The 15,877-nt window shown below is 38.0% G+C and overlaps 1 protein-coding gene across 4 annotated transcripts in view; it reads left to right on the top strand.

Annotated features, from left to right (window-relative positions):
- Positions 1-15,877, top strand: part of JPH1 (junctophilin 1) — an 85,812-nt gene that overhangs the window by 36,849 nt on the left and 33,086 nt on the right. The gene's annotated exons all lie outside the window — the stretch shown is intronic.

The raw sequence follows: 15,877 nt of genomic DNA, 5'->3' as shown, positions 1-15,877 counted from the left end.
ACTTGGTAAATCTCTGTATAATATCTCAGTTAAGCAATATGTTGTTTGTTATCTAAGGTGATGGAAACAGGATAGTTTTAGTAAAATTTCACAGAGCAGTTGTATTTTATTGCAGTGAGAATTGGTACATATGGCTTAAATGCAGAGGGGACACCTGCACTGTGGTGAGAGTAAGCCAGGTGACCTGTCGTAGAGTCACCAAAGGTAAAAATGGATTATTATGGTCTGCATGGGATCCTATGCATATATACAACAGATTTGTGTCAAGAGAAAGGGCAGAATGAGCATGTGGGCTGTCACAATACTGCCTTGAAGCTACATGTGCCTTCTCTTACCACCACCATCAGGTTTTTCAGAAAATGGGCCAGGTGTTATGGCAAGCTTTGGAGCCATAAGTAGGACACTGGTGTATAGAATGACAAGGATTTTAGAATAACCTCTTTGAACTTAAGTTAATGCTTCTAAAAGACTGTTTAAACTTATGTATTGTTCATTACAGTCAGTCTTTCCTTTTCTTCTAAGATGTCAAGTCTTTAAAAATGTAAACATGTCGTGTCCTGCATTGCTGGACAGCATATGAACACCTCTTGTGTTCCTGATTTTACTCATGTTGCAGTTTTTTGGGGGTTTTTTTATGTTTGGGTTTTTGGGGGTTTTTTATGCAAAGTTTTTCCTCTATTTTTCATCTGCATCGCTCATGCCTGTTTTAAGTTGTGTGTCACGATCAATAAAAGAGCAAGATCATATCTTGTCTCAAATGAAATTTTATGTTTATTACTGGGTTTAAGGTCCACAAGAGGACCTGAGCAACAGAGAAGTATTTGAGTATGTAATTTCATGTAAAAGAATTCTTAATTATCTTAGATGAAAATGCAGGTAGAATCTTGGTTTCTCTGTTAGTGGTCTTTTTGGGTTCTCTATAGGAAAGAGTGTTTTCATGTCTCAAAATATTGTGCTGCCATAGGCAAACTTCTATTAGATGTTCTTGACCTATATTTGCAATGGGGGATATTTTGCTAAATAGTGTCGAAGATCATCTCTCAGTAGATCAGTCTCTTAAAAATGATATGGTGAGAGTTGTAGTATAAACATAAATGCACTACCTGTGGAGGCAGACTAGGAGCTGGATTGATATGTCAAGTAAGAAGGATACTGTGCACACTGTAAGTTTAGAGGATGACGTCTTGAATTTCTGAATTGCTTAGATCTTTTGGAAGTATTTACTGCATGACTCCCAAAGTATTGATCCTTTTGGCCAAAACACAGTTCACTAAGTAGCCCAAGAGAAAGTATGCCATGGAAGTGAGGAGTGCCATATTTCCTTCCAGCTGCAGAGGATAAGAAGTAAGTTACCGAGAAAGCATATTGTACAGTTGCCTGAGCCAAAACAGCCATTACAGGGTTCTTGTAGTCATCGTTTTGGTTTGCCTGTCTTAATAAAGTAGTATGGTATTTTAGTTTGTGGATCTGCTCATCTTTGTGTTTCATGAGCTACCTCATTCCTTAACTTCTCCTCACCAAATCTGTGTAATAGTACAAACTGAGCATCTGCAAAAGAATATACCCTATGAGGTACTAAGTCCTTGCACATATTTTGTAATCACACAGATAGACCACAGAAAGACTTAGTTGTCATGTACTGATCCTTTTGTTTTGTTGGCAGAGAGATACAGACAAATCCAGCATTTGGAGCAAAAACTGATGAAAGAGAAGCAGCTGCTCCGTATTTTGTTGTTGCATTTTCCTGGGTAACATTTCCTACAAAACCAGAAATAATTCTCTGAACAGGAGCTGTATGACCCAAGACTCAGTAGCCCCCAGAGCCAAAAAAATAGCTGAGTATTCTTTATACCGAGCCCTTTTATTTGCTAAAGCGTCTCACTTCCGTATTTCTTTCTTGAAGCCTGTGGTTTCAAGTGTGTTTTTGCCTGCAGTACCAGGAACCAGTACCAGGAATCAGCTGCAGACATGAGACATGGACTGATCCGCGGAATGACTGACTGAGACTGGGGGAAGAGAAGATGGTTCCTTTCAGCTGTGCTTTTCCTTAGATTTAAGCATGCATGCAACTATAGCCTTGTTTTACCTGATTTTTTTTTTCCTACAGAGTCTCTTAAAGGGATCTAGTGTGTTCCTTTGTTGTATGAATGTAATCTGGAATTTGATGACCTGGAAAAAATGTATTCAGGCAAAATGCCAGCCAGAGAAGAGAATCCTCTGAACAGTAGGGCTGTGCACATGGGACCTAGTATTTCTTTCTATATGATTTCCCTTTATAGCAGTAGCAGGGGGTGTTTTAATGCTTCAGTTGATATTGTTTCTAAAACCATGTACACGTTTTTATTGTATAAGATTAGTTCAATAAAAGACAAATATAATTGAAAATCAAAACAAACTCACATTTGCCACATTAAAGGCCATAATGAACTATTCTTCATTCTAATTGAATTGTGAAAGGTTGCCCTGTTTAATCTTGGTAAATTCTATTTGGTTTCTATAGCCAATATTCTGTTTATTTTGCTATTCATTAATTCAAATTCAGATTCTCATGGATATAGTGGTAAATAGACTTTGTGGCTATAGACATGTAAAGAATATTATTTCTAATCTACTTCTTGGTGGTATTGAAATAGATTAGAAAATACAGCTATAATAGTAAAAAAGTTCCATATATTAATTTAATATCTGTTTTTAAAAAGTACAAATTTAAAACAATTACCATTTTGATCATCTTAAGGATGAATGTGCTGGCAAGGAGACAGTGTTCTCTCATTGCCACTCATAAAAGGGAAAGATAGACAAAGAAGCTGTTGATGCTTGATAGAGAAGTCTGTTTCTATAGGTTGAAATGTATATTTTCAAAAACAGTTTAAGCCAGAAGTTTTGGTGTTTAAAAAAAAAAAAAGGCAAACACCAACCCAAAATAAAAAACAATCACTACCACCCAAAAAACCCCAAACACATACAAAAACTTCTTTCCCTCTAGACCCTTGTCAAGAATTGAATATTGTCTTCTACCGTACGTGTCAAGGATGCAGTGTTCTGTCTGAGTGGATGTAGTTCAACTCCAGAACTCAGAGACTCTACTTAATGCTTTCCTTGCCTCCATAATTCACAAGGATAAAGACAAAAATGACCCATATCAAAGATCATATGGGTACCAAGGAATTTTCTAAGCGCTATTATTTATTTTTTAGATTTATTGGTAAAACTTATCTGAGGCTACATTTTTCTGATTTGCAATTTTTGTTTTCTTCACCTTGACTCAGTTTCTCTCTCAAATACTTTCATTTCTGCTGTTTGTCCCCGTGTGTAGCAGTTAGCTGCTTTCACAGTTTAATCGTTGCTGAGCATGTTTTATTTCCTTACTAACCTGTTTGTCTTCTTGCCTTTTAACATTTCTGATCTCTGACACAATCCTGACACTGTTGAGAGGCAATACCATTGTTCAGGGAGCTTGCTTAAACAACATATGCTTTGTTCCTTTTAAGCGCTCCGAAAAAATGTCGTCTGAAGGATAACAGAGGGAAAAATCGTCAGATCTTTCATAAATATTTTTTATCTGAGATGACTGGTACTGCTTCTGTGTTCCACAGCCTTTCATCACAGCAAATTCTGAGAGAGAAACATGATTTGCTCCATACAAAAAGTATTGTAATAAGGGAAAGAAAATAAGTGTTATAATTTAAAAAAAAAAAATCTGACTTGAAGTAAGTAAATCAACAGACAACACCAGAGAAGAAATTGCTTTACAACACCAGTGCAGAGATTTTTTTCTTTAGTTAAATTATTTTTTAGCTGTGTAAAATTTCCTATGTATAAAATATTCTGGATTAACTATGTACAGTTCTCTCATGCACTTTCAGAATAACAGTGCCTTTTCCTGGAGTGTTTTGAAACTGTTTGATGCAGAGAAGGTAGTTGGCTTCATGGATTTACTCTAACTAACTGTTATATTTTACAATGAAAACAAACCTTATTCTGAAATAATTTTCAGGTGTAGAAAAAAAGACCACTGAAGAGAATAGAAGGATAGCATTAGTACTGATTATTAGGCATTGTGCCATGTTAATTGATTCAAATAACATAGCTTTTTTCTTTAGTTTAATTCAGAAGGACAGATGGATACCAAATAACTCTTTTTAAAAGAATTAAATAGGTAAGGGTATTAAAGTTTCTGAATTCCAAAGTTCACTTTGTCAAAGCTTTTAAAGCTTGTGTTAGATGTAATTCATACTCTTTAATTCAGAGATATTGTAGGAGGAAAAGTAATTAGCTGGAGGTGGACTCTGCTTAATTATCCCGTCTCCAACAGGGCTAAATTCAGCTCTGACATGCTCTGGCAAAAATCTCATTCACACAGCAGCAGCACTGCAGTACATCATGCTCCAGTCTCACCAGATGGCATTTCTTCTTCAGGTGTATGTCATTGTAGGCACATGTACACCTCAGTCAGGTTAGACAGTGGAAGCTGTTTAGTTTGTTTTTAATAGCAGCATATTTTCTGGACTTACACCCAGCCTAGCCCTTTTACACTTCCACTCAGGATAGCAAAGTACAAGATGTATAAAGCTTCCAAGTAGAAGGATAGCATAGAAGGGGCCTTATTTCCCTCTCACTGTGAGAGAATGTGGTGACTATTGAAAATACTTGTTACTAACTCAAACATTCCCAAAACCTTCCAGAATATACAGAATTCTGACTGCCCTGATCTGTTATTGCCTGATTCAGATGCCCCCAGCTAGATAATCCTAAACTTTAAATTTAATCCACCTTTCAACAAATATATTTCCTCCACAAAATAAAAAATTGTCAATTCTTCTGCTAGGGAGACTGCATGTTCAGGTGTTTCATATGTCTGCCCTTATCTGCTTTAATTCACAGTATGTGAGGTTGATGACAAACTGTCTTCTGCAGCAGCTCATGGCCTCATCAAACCTTAAGCAAGCTCCAGCATTTCTATTGCAAGCAATTACTGTCCATTAAATACACCACTGAGAGGACTAATACCCGACTGCCAGAGCAAAATGTCACAGAATAATAAACAGTTAACAATGTACTGATGCTCTTACACCCTGCTGAGGTATAAAAATTTCAGAGTGACAGCACCACTGATACTCCCAACATGGACATCAGTAGCCGTAGTTACTGCAACATGGGTCTCACTGATCCCAGTTACAGGGAGATAGGTCCACTTAATCTGGTCCATCACTGAATCTGAGGTAGCAGCTAGCCCAAATAAAAATTGTAGTACCAAGCGCACTTTATATCTGTACGATGTTCCTGGAGGAGGTTTGGTTCTCTGGTCTCTGCCCTCCCCCCTGAACAGGGAGCTGTTCCCCTGTGCTAAGTTTTCTACCCAGCCCCAGCTTATTTGGCATCTTATGAGAGTGTCTTGTGAGTATTTCTTAGGATTGACTGAAAGTGGACAATTCAGGTGTCAACTGCTGTCTCACTTTTTTCAGGCACTGTCTTTTGAGAATTGGTCTGCACCAATGAGAGACAATAGTCTTACCCTGTCATCCCCTGAGGCTTTACCATTGAGGAATGTGTGTATGGAAGAATTGGGTCTCATGGCACATCATTAATGAGTGCAGAGATTCAGAAGACTGAGGCATACATGGATGGTTGACATCAGGGAAGTCTTACTCATGCAGGGTCATCTTCCACATTATTGGGTGACTGCTAGATTCAGTGAAAACAGTGTAGTAGGCACCAGCCAAAGAGATGAGATTTGTAGAGCGAGGCAATAAGAAAGAGCTTGAATATTTTTATAGTGACTTCAGTTGAGCCTCCTAAGCGGCATTAGAGGCATTCTGACAAGCAGAAGCCCATCTAAGGACAAGGACCCCAAATAATTTGACCTTTCTGTATGAAAACTGTACTTCAGCTTTGCTACAGCTCTTTGGCTGACTAAGTCTTGGAGGCAAGAAATCATCATTTCATGTAGAGTGGGATAACACGTTGTTCACGTGACAGCAAAGAGCTCAATTTTGGTGAAACAAAAGGGTCGAGCATTAGCCAAGTAGCTTCGCTGGATGAAATGGACACACTGGATATCCTGACCATTTATCATATAACTGTAGCTTCAGGTGCTCTGGAGGAAGTGGAACCTTTTTAGAGGTCAGAATTCTTCAGTGTGGAGGTTTGGTAGTGTAGGCTCAGTAAAAGGACTGGGATCTCTTACCCTGGGCAGTGGGGGACCCACACACACGTTCCCTAACATAGACTCTGTAATTGCCAAAACAATTGTCCCTGCATTGCAAACAGAATCCTATGACAAATGTTTCTGGGTTGCTGCTGTGGGAGTCAGCCTCCCTTTTCTTTGGCACTACTTCTTGTTTGATAGATTTGACAAGAAAGCAGGTAACTCTTTTTAACCAACACTAGAAAATACAATCTCTCAGACTCTATCTTGCCCTGTTCGCTCAAGACTAATTGTTAGGATCTCAGATGGCTGGGTCTTAAAATGCTGTTTTTCTTGACTAATCCGTTCAGTCTCAATTTGCCATGCCAGAGACAGTTTTATTTCTTTTCCTTCTCCAAAGACTTTTTTTTCTCTGTGAAGTCTTTTTCAAACAAAATTGACCTTGTTTCATGTAAGATCTATAGATGAGGGTCCTGCTTTCTTGGCACTGGAAACTATGTGTTTTCTCAAGGTAGATAAGAAAGGCAATTTCTTTCTTCTCCCAGAAAAATCTAAAGTTCTCCCTATGCTATCTCACTTGTAGGCTGGTAATGATTTTATCATAGGACGTTACACGTGTAAGACTAATGCATTGTTTTTGGCATTTTTACAGAGATATAGTGCATGATATACCTGAAAATGTCAATCAAGGATGCTGCATCTGGAATTTTTCCATGAGGCTCTCACTCTCTATAAAACATATGATGTGTTTAAAATAAGGAACTCCTGGTTTTGCCCAGTCAGCTAGGTGATAAGAGAGAAATACGGTGCAGTGATATATGCTGTGACCTGTATGTTTCTGTCCAGATATTATGGAATTGAACAGCTCTGCCATTTGAATTGTTATTCAAACCTATTAAACATGAGTAAAGGATATAGTTTCTCTCTGCAGTGAGGGCTTTTCTAACAAACTTACAGAGAGGCTGAGTTTCTGCACGTATAAACTCTGATCAAAGTACATGAAGATTCTAGACCTGAGAATTCCTAAAAGCTTTCTTTCTATGTCTGCCCATTCTGTGGAATGCCAAGCTTGATTGTCAGGTAGAAATCTAGCTCCCATACTGACCAAAAAGAGGTCATTTTGTATCTTATTTTCTCAGTATTTGAATACTCAAAACAGGGCTTTGCTGCTAGACAGGTCAACCATTCAAGCAGAAGTAGTTTGCAAGATTTTGTAGCTAGACTCACTTGCATAAGAGGTAGAAGAAGAAACTGCCAAAAGCAAATTTCAACCTCTGCTGAAGGATTCTCACATAATTTCTTGCAAACTAACCCATTGCAGTATTTCAGCAAGTCTTCTAAGCACTGGAGTTCGTAGCAAAAGTCTGGTTAATTTCAGCAGGACTTTAACTGCTCATTTGTCTCACGGAGAGTGAAAATTTTATTTATTTAATAGGATTGCAGAGTAAGTCTTTACTTGTTACCAAATGACTTTGCCTTTCCAATGAGAAATCATATTCCATGTGCATCCACTTGCTGCTGGAGCATGTTCATGCCAGAGCAGCAAGACTGCTGTATGGAACAGACCCTAGCATTTTGTTACATAGTGTCAGCTAAGCATAATATGAGGTCATATCCATGTTCAGTAGACATGCACTGCATCCATATATCTAGCTGGAATTCTGTCCTTTGTTGAGGGAGAGATTTTTATTATTGTTATTATTTTGCTAATTACATAAAACTGGTTAATCTTTGAATTACCTTGCACTGATGATCTTGAATTACCAAATTCTCCAAGAAAGCATGTGTTCATTTTCCCTTCCCTTCCAGTGGCTCTTCAAGTATGTCCTCCATTCCTCCCTTAAGCCCCCAGCAATGCAGGCTTCAGCAGAAGAACTGAGGCATGACTGAAGCCTTCCCAGTTGATGACCTTCATATTTCCCCATGGGATTCATAAAATAAGACACATATTCAGGTGAAGGCGGATCATTACAGACTGTAGGAAGGACCATCTTGTTATACAACCTGACAAAATAAGTTGCTGTTTGGGTGATTTAGCCCAGGGAAAAAAAGGCCCCAGGAAAATCTTGGAGGGGCTTTCCACTACCCAAAAGGGGCATACAGGAAAGGTGGGGAGGAACTCTTATGTCAGTGAGTATAGTGATAAGACAGAGGGTTTCAAGAGATTTATGTAGGGTATTTTTAGGGTAGATATAGATTAGGTATTAGAAAGAAATTCTTTACTGTGAGGGTGGTCAGATGATGGAACAGGTAGTACAGAGAAGTTATGGAGGCCCCATCGCTGGAAGTGTCCAAGGCCAGGCTGGATGGGGCTTTCAGCAGCCTGGTCTGGTGGAAGGTGCCCCTGGCCATGGCAGGGGGGTTGAAGGTGGATGATTTTTAAGGTCCCTTCCAACACAAACCACTCTATGATGCTGTGATCCTAGGATAATTCATCCAGCCCACAGGGTTATTCCAGGACACTGGTTTCCCAGGATTTATCAGTGCTTTCCCTGCCAAGATGCATGCCCTTGACATGGTAAGGCTCCTTTAATGTCCTCAAGAAAAATAGCAGGTGCAAATATTTTCCTGTCACTCCCTGGTGTTCAGACCCTTGCAGTTACCACTGGCTGTCAGCAACATGAATTGCTGTGGTAGCAGCACTTACACTTGTAGTGGTATTCATTGAAGACATGATGAGTGCAGGACTTAGATGGGTGTGTATTTAGTCATGCCCAGCACTTCTGGAAAATACTGCCGTGTGCATGCAGCACCATTATTCAGTGCAGGTAGAGCAGATCCAGTGCTTTTGGCAAGCTGTGGTAGTGCTGCTGTGCAAGAGGGAGCAACATGTGGCCCTTCTCTGATACACTTAAAAGCTCAAATACCTGCAGTTCAGAAAGGTAACTTTACTAGGAGACTCATTCTTGAGGCTCAGGAATTGCTTGCTCATCCTGATGTCAAGCACCAGATCTCAAGATTGGGCCTCAGTAGGAACAGCTTTTTGGTGGGAGAGGGAGCACATGGTATTGCCTAATAGAAGATTCTGGTCTTACCAGCTGTTCCAGTATCACAGTCAGTCGTGAGTGTCACTAAAAGCCATCAACCTTTAGATTCTTGGAAAGTCTGATAAATCTGCGTTTGTGTGAAGAGAGGGCAAGGAGATATAGGACTGATTATTTTGGGATTTGCTTTCTTTTTAATGGCATGCCATAGTGTTTACACTAAAATTCTGCTATTAGTGACTCAGAAAAGAAAGTGCTTGCTTTTTAGAGGAGACTGGAAGAGAATATCAGGGCTTCCAGACAAGGCCTGTGGTAAGAAGAAAAAAAAAGGAGCAAATAGACCATGACCAGCTCTGTTCAGAGGGTCTAAAACAGTAGACTTTCATGAGTCTGCAGTAAGTTGTTGCTCTCGTGAATGGTTACTGCTAAATATGTAATACAACAATCCTCAACTTTACTGTGCAGATCTGCATGACTTCAGCTGAACAAAGCAGTCAAGGACTGCTCTAAGCAGGAACAAATAAGCTGCTGTAAACTCTTCAGCAGTCTCTGGATGCCACAAAAGCCTTTCTGGGCATCTAGGCAAGGTCATCAGCCCTGTGTAAACCAGAACAGAGCAACATTCCTGGGTTTTCAGTTTTTCTGGTAGCTGATAGGACATGGTGGTTGTTTATTCCAAGTGTGTGTTATTGGCAGCATTATAGATAGCTATAGAGGGTAAACATAGGCATAGATGTTCATTGGAGGGGGGTATGTATATGAGAGAAGATTATTTTAAAGCTGTTAACTGCATTTGTCATAAACTCAGGTTTTGCCTTTCCTTCGTGCTGGAGATAGCAAAACCTGTAAAATAGCTGTCAGCTGCCCAATGTCTGAAATGATCTGGTGTTATTTTCAATCTGCAGTGCTCTTTAGTTAAGAGCAATTACATGTTTACAGATGGAAGGATCATCAAAGTCTTTCCTCTGCTTGTTTAACCTGTTTGGTTTCTTGATGTTTAATATATAATATGAACAGCCTGATTCATATCAGTCAGTGTGGAGAAAAGGCAAATTACTTAAACCATCCCTACACTTGAGTACTTGTCTTTCGTGGAGAGCTTAGGCCCTTTTTAATTAAGCTGCTCAATTGTAATGTGTCAGTGTTTTCTGTTATTCAGGTATTTCTGTGAATTGTGTAACAGTTATCTTTAAACAACAAAAAAAGGAAGAACTTACTCCAGTGTGGTTTGCTAGACATTTTTCTATCAATACTTTTTTTGTAGACACCTGACACCTAATCAGGGAACAGAAATGAACCATGCAAAGAAAGATAAGCCCAGTTTAGTTTTGGCTCTAAGATTGCTAAAGACACAAAAAGTAAATTTAAATACACATAGTTAATGCCTTTAAAATGCTGAAAGTATTGAACTAGATTTTAATGCCCAAAGGTTTTAAAAGGACTGTTAAAAAACACCATAATATTGCCACAGAGTGTTTGAATTCATGGCAATATGTTCATCATTTAAATAGTTTAATTACACCACTTTTTTTTTTTTTTTTTTTAGTAATAAGTGCATAAATGCCACTATTATATCTCACAAAAAATTTATTTTGTTGGCACTAAGTTCTAGCCAGTATTTTCATTTTGTATTATTTTCTAGACAATTTTGTGCAATGCACAAAGCTCTACTATGATTAAGCTTTATTCTATGGTCAGTGTATCTTTTCTGTTCTCATTTATTATGAAGATTTTAATTTCATAATATTATTTTATTTTGAGAAAATATAAGCAATAAGTGTGTGTGCTACAGCTTTTGTAATAGAGAAAGCCAAATAAGCACCAAGACAGTAAGTGTGTAGTAGGGACTTCTTTCTTAGCATGTTTTCCTCCATCAAGCACAGTAATGAAGGCTTTGGATTCAGGTACTAAAACTGCAATATAGTAAGTTACAGACTGCCAAAGTCACTTAGAAAAAGCATGAAGTATGCTCCTAGAAGTACTTATGATTGGGGAGTTTATCTTGCATTTTTTGAAGCCAGTAAAACCCACAGAATTTTAACTAATTTTTCAAATTTTCCCTCTGGTTTCCGGGAATGTAATTTTCATGCAACAAATATGTTGTGAGTTACATGTATTTTGATGTTAAGAGAGATCAGATGCTGTTCTTATATTACACATACGACTCTCCAAAAGCTCTGGTATTCTTTGCTAAAATATCTTTTAACACTGTGGACTTCTTTTTCCTTGAAATTTTAAAAAATGTTAAAAAAACACACCAACCGTATAAGGGAGAGATTAAGAAATACAGACATTATCTTGGATGACATTTGACATAGTTTTTCTGAATAAGTTTACTGATTAATAGAGCTTCCAAAAGTTTTCTAACTAGAACTATTCTAACAAAAAAAAAATTTTTAAATAATTATATTTGAGATCATATTTTCTGATTTATTTTATTTTTTAAAGTAATTTAAAGTGGTAAAAATCAGTAGAACACTGAAAAAGGTAATGTTTTGAATGGAAAAGACAGTCCATTCAAATCTCTTCTTGTAAGATTTTCTTATTTTTCATCTAGCTGTATCCCTGGGATGAAATGTTACTGCTTTCTTATACTTGAGAGTGTAGAATAGCTTCCAAATATTGGCATTGATGATACAGTCATCATACCCACCATTTTATTTTATTTGTCCCAGATGGAGAGCAGTTTTTTAAAAAAAAATATGTGGTGGGGGGAAGTGCAATGCACTAAACATACCTTACAAATTATCTAAGCAAATGACCACAGTGGTCCATGTATTCCCATTTCCTTGAGTAGGAATGCCTTCGCTGTGCAGAATCATTACTAGATGAAGTTCTTCTTTTTATGAAGCTTGTACGTTATAATGAAGGGAGGAGAAACATATTTATCTCCTTTTTGTTTTTCTTCACTTAACTATGTCATCAGGAGCAGCTGAAGCTCAAGTGTGTATCTTTTTTCATGCTTCCAGCTAGATTCAGAAGCTCTTTTCAGCCAAACAATGTAATTGGCTTTAGTGATTGGAAACAACAAATTGTTTGCAGCTATTCCCTTATCCCTTTCAAAAAAAAAGCCCCTTCCTGTCCGCAGGAATTAATACTGTGGGGTCAGGAAACTGGAAGAAAATACTGCTCACCAAGGAGGGTTGGTAATAAAATAGAATAGAGTACGATTTGTCCTATAAAGTAGGAGAGATAAATACACATCAAGATTTATGTGACAGAAAAACTGTCAGTGAATCACCGTTGGCAAAAATGGGGCAAAACCTCCTGTGAGTGTAGCATACAAAAGTGTATTTTGTGCAGTGTAAATTTTCCCACAGGAAAGCTTGCATTCTGCTTGAAGTGATGGTGATGATCTTGCAGAAATTGAAGACTGTGCCATCTTTAACAGATAGCGAGGTGGGTGTTGATCTTTTCTCACAAGGTAACAAGCAGTAAGACAAGAGGAAACAACCTCAGACTGTGACAGGGGGCGCTTAGATTGGATATCAGGAAAAATTCCTTCACCTAAAGGTTACCAACCTTTGGAAGAGGCTGCTCAGGGATGTGGTTGGGTCACCATCCCTGGTGGTATTTAAAAGCCTTGTAGATGTGGCACTCAGGGATGTGGTTTAGTGGCAGATGTGGAAGTAGGTACCTGGTCAATGGTTGGAGTTGATGATCTTAAATGTCTTTTCTAGCCTAAATGATTCAATGATTTCTGTGCCAGTGCTGTAGTCAAGTAAATCAATGTGAAAGCAAAACTCATTCAAACTACTGACAGAGTGGTAGTTAAAACTGAGTACCATCACATGATAAGCCAGCTCCTTTATACAGAGGCAGAGTATCTGACGTGCATATAAATAATGCTAGGCTAGTGGGACACCTAAAGTTAAGCAGAGTACCACGTAAAGCAGCCTCTCTAGTGATGCTAACAGCAATTCAAAACAACTTTGTAAATTCAGACCTCTGAATGTGAGTCTTTTTTCAAATAAGTAAGCAAGAGTGAGGGCCTGAAAGACAGACTAGGGAGATTGAAATAATTTATGTCAATTGCTGAAAGTGGATTTTCAGAAATATACTCTGTTGAGGATCATGTCCTTCATTCACCTAAAATCTTTCTGAACTGCTGTGTGTATGGGACTGGTGTTACAGAAATTAGTACCTTGGCACTCCTGAGTTGCTGAGCTGTACTTGGGTTTATTGGCATGGACCCTAAAGGACAATGCAACCAGGTTCTAAATCTTGGCATAAGAAGGCAGCTGATTCCCCAACAAGCACAGAGATTGGTGTTTGCCATATTTGTGAGCACAGCAGGGCATGTTCATCAGGAGTCTGACATTTGTACACTTCAGAGTTCCAAACTGAAAACTCGTTTTAATGGAGTAAGATGGGTGTCTTCAGTGAGATGATAAGAGCCCTTAATGTCAGCTGTCTAAAATACCTAATGTAAACAGTCCCAAAATCAACTAATCTCACTTCCTGTAAACAAAAGACTATGTACTTCTTTACTCAGAAAATGGATTAAAGAGCACTTTTATTACAGTGCCTAATATCATTGCAAAGGCTTAGAAATGTCCATCTTTTTCGCTGTAAAATACACCCATAACATTTCAAGGTTGACTATGCCTAAGTTCATCTTCTAGTCGTTGAACCAGTTACGTCTTTATCTGAAACACTTCTCTTCCCCATTATGTCTTCCCCATATTCCTCTGTCAGATACCTGTGCATACGCCTCGATAAGTGGCTTTTCAGTGTTTTTTTCAAAAATGAGTAGACAGAAGGCTTAAGAAGTGTAAATCAAAAAGCTTGTCTTTAGATCCTCAGTTATTCTGTGGTCCTGACATTTCTTTTTCGTTCTTGGGACATGGATGTGCTGGCTATTGTTCCCTTAGTGTTTTTATGGATGCTGGATTATGTAGTAGAGCAAAAACAGATTCCTTAGTTCATACTTGATTTCTGTCTCTACATGTGTTAATTGCACATTAACCCTTCCTTTTGCGGCAGTGTGTGGGACTAGCCAGCAGGATGTCATCTGCCTTTGTGCTACTTTCCATGACCATCTCCAATACTGGCTGGATTTTTGTTTCCCAGTGTTCTGTTCTGGTACACTTAAACACAGTGGGATTTGGAGTTGCTATGATTGAACTTCATGTTGCAGTAAACTGTAGATTGCAGTAACTTTAGGTTACAGAAATTGTCCTTGGGGTTTTTCAGAATTCAGAAGTTGTGTAACTTGCCAGCTCTACCACAGTATGTTTTAGCTTGTATTGAGACATTCTAAAAGTGAAATATTAAACAACTCTGGAACAAAAAACTAACTCTTAAGGTAAAACGCACCTGACAGCTGTTTTCTTTGGTGTCTTCTACATTAAGCTTTGAAATGTGTCAGAGTTTGCTTTCAATCCATTTTGATGTACTTTATTAATTCCATGTAATTTATGCTGTTGTTTAAATATATTTCCATAGGGTACAAAATCAGAAGCCTTAAAAAAATAGTCTAAGTATGTTAAATCAAGACAAACAAGATAAGGTACAGGACCCATAATATTCACTTGTGTATGAAGTGTTTGGCAAAATACTTTGTTAAAGTATGATGTCTGGCACAATACACTGTTAGCCTGCAAATCTCTGTGGAAGTAGACCAAATTTATTTATGGTATTATTTATGCCTACAACTGACATCGGGCTTACCAGTCATTAGCCCCAGGTTATTTTTTCAAGTACTGAAATCAAGTTGGCTGTTTACCAAGTGTAAGGAATTTCCTCAGTTTTTCAGGAGTCATTAACTAAAAGTTAGTATTTTTCAAGTTCTTCTAATATGAGTAAGGACTGAAAAACATGAGAAATTAATTTAGGCTGGGAAGGAGGAGTTTTCAGAAGCAAAATCCATTAGGCAAGATGATACAGATTGATGTGCCAGCAGTGTTTGCATGATAGATGTGCTCATGCTTTACTGCTTCAACCTTCACTGGTAGTACCAAGCTAGTCCCAATTACTGAGTGAAGTCAGTTCATAAAGAAGGAGTGGCTGGTTGAGATTAAAATTTAGTAAAGCACAAAGGAGATTGATAAAGTAAAGTTTAGTTGAAGGCATATGTCTCATTTTGTTAATTCAATCTGTAGTTTAGGATCACTTTAAGTTTCTTGCTGACATGAAGCTCTTGTATTGCATTACCTATAAGTCAGTCTTTTTCCTCTTTCTGTTTCTCTCAGAGACTCCCATTTCTTGCTGGTATTCAGTGACCTACCCTCACTTCTAAGCTGTTACAGCAATGAGTTGCTGGGAGTTATGAAGCCTAGAGTTCTTAGGTACTCTACACAGTCATGCATGTATGTATTTTTGATTCTACCATAGCAGAATATTGTTTTTCACTCAGTATTATCACTGAGAGAAGCTGAGAAGGATGGCTAGCACACTTGATAAATACAAGTCTCTCACTTGCAGTGTTAAAAAATGCATAGATGTTCTATATATATTGAGCATTCATTACTGATATATAATTATCATAAGAATATGGAAATAAAATGGGAGCAAGGAAAATATTTGTCTACCAAAGAACTTTGATTAAAGTTTTTCTCTTTCTCTCCAGCTCATTTTACCTGGAAATGCTATGGATCTCTGTACCAATTTTACCAGAACTTGGTTTTGCAGATTGCAAAGCTTTTTTCTGACAGATAGAAACAAATGTGAAAATGTTGGAAATTTTTATACCTGGAAAAAAACATAGCACTCTCTGTTTTCTAGAACAATCACTGCATTTTAA

The sequence above is a fragment of the Corvus hawaiiensis genome, chromosome 26 (genome assembly GCF_020740725.1).
Source record: "Corvus hawaiiensis isolate bCorHaw1 chromosome 26, bCorHaw1.pri.cur, whole genome shotgun sequence".
In the NCBI taxonomy this organism is placed as follows: domain Eukaryota; kingdom Metazoa; phylum Chordata; class Aves; order Passeriformes; family Corvidae; genus Corvus; species Corvus hawaiiensis.
The sequence above is the reverse complement of the archived record's forward strand: the minus strand, read 5'-3'. Positions and strand labels throughout refer to the sequence as shown.